The sequence below is a fragment of the Cicer arietinum genome, chromosome 6 (assembly GCF_000331145.2).
Source record: "Cicer arietinum cultivar CDC Frontier isolate Library 1 chromosome 6, Cicar.CDCFrontier_v2.0, whole genome shotgun sequence".
Classification (NCBI taxonomy): Eukaryota; Viridiplantae; Streptophyta; class Magnoliopsida; order Fabales; family Fabaceae; genus Cicer; species Cicer arietinum.
Window position 1 is genome coordinate 17,432,710 of NC_021165.2, and position 1,683 is coordinate 17,434,392.

Genomic DNA, 1,683 nt, shown 5'->3' on the forward strand with positions numbered 1-1,683 from the left:
TTTGAGAGTATCAACTCTCAAATATGGGTGGCTTTAGGGACATATATATTTAGTTTACGATGGATAGACTCGTGTTATATGGCCTACCACGTGACAACTTTATACTTTTTTAATAAATATATTTTTTGTTTTAAGTCAAAAATATACATCTTTTACTTATTTATTTATCAATAAAACCTCTTATTATTTTTATATATTTTTTGTTTCTATAAAAATAAAATTGTTTACTTTAGTTTCATATTAATAGGTGATATTTGAATCTTCGTAATTTAAGAGTTCATTTGATAGATAAGATAAGAGATATGATAGAAATAAATTATGTTTAAATTTAGTGTTTGATAAATCAGATATAATAAGTTAAATTCAAAACACTATCATATCATGTCTCTGGTTGAAATTTATATCTTAAATATAAAATGAGTTATAAACCAATAAGATAGGATAAGAACAATAATTTATTAAATTACTCTTATAAAATATAATTTAAAATATAAAATTAAAATATAATAAAACATAAATATAAAACCAATTTATAGAAGATAATCTAAAATATAAAAATGTAAATCTAATCAAATGTAAATATAAAATAATAAATAAAATTTGATATTAAACTTAAAAATGAAATATTAATAATTAATTTTAAAATCATTTATGATTTTATCACAAGATTAGTTTTGTCTCTTTATATAATTTGATAAATTATCATTCAAAATTTAAAAAAATATTAAAATTAATTGAAAATTTAAAATAAATATAATTTATTTATAAAAATATTTTTGCCATTTACATATAATATATGTGATATCTTTATTTACATTTTAACAAATAAAATATGATTATTTAGTTATTCATGATTTTTTTGAATGTAAATTACTTATTTAGTAGTGTAAATGGATAGTTTTAAAAATAAAATTATCTTTTTACTTATTTATTTTTTTAATTTATAATATTTAAAATATAATAAATTAACTTTTTTTAAAACTTACAATTATAATTTTTTATTTAAATATAATATATATTATATCATGTCATGATAAAATATATACTAAATATATGAAAAAATAAAATATTATTATATTATTAATTATTATATATATATACATATATATATATATATATAAATTACAAAATATAATATTTATCTTATCAATATTCTATCTTATTCTTATTAAACTTTATATTATATCATATATTTATTCAATCATACGTAACAACCGAATAGTTATAAAATAATAGACCATGCACGTTTTGGAACCCATCTACCATAATGGCTTCTAACTCATAGGCTTGAAAATTACTTGAATGGGGTGACCTCCTTGTCTCTGCTATTTTCTAATGGAGTAAAGATCTTTTTTAATTTCTTAAAAAATATATTGACAGTTCTATTATTACAGTTTTAGTATATAAATATCTAATTCACGTCTTTTTAGTAAAAAACAATATAATTACATCACTTTAGTAAAAAAAAAACAATCTAATTAATATCATATATTTTAAAAATATGTGTTTTATAATACTTATATGTTCAAAAACAATAGTAATAAATATCTTTATTTTTATAATAATATTTATCAATGTATTATTCTATTATTAAATTATTCAACTTTATATATATATATATATATATATATATATATATATATATATATATATATCTGATTTTATGATATAAAATAAAAAAGA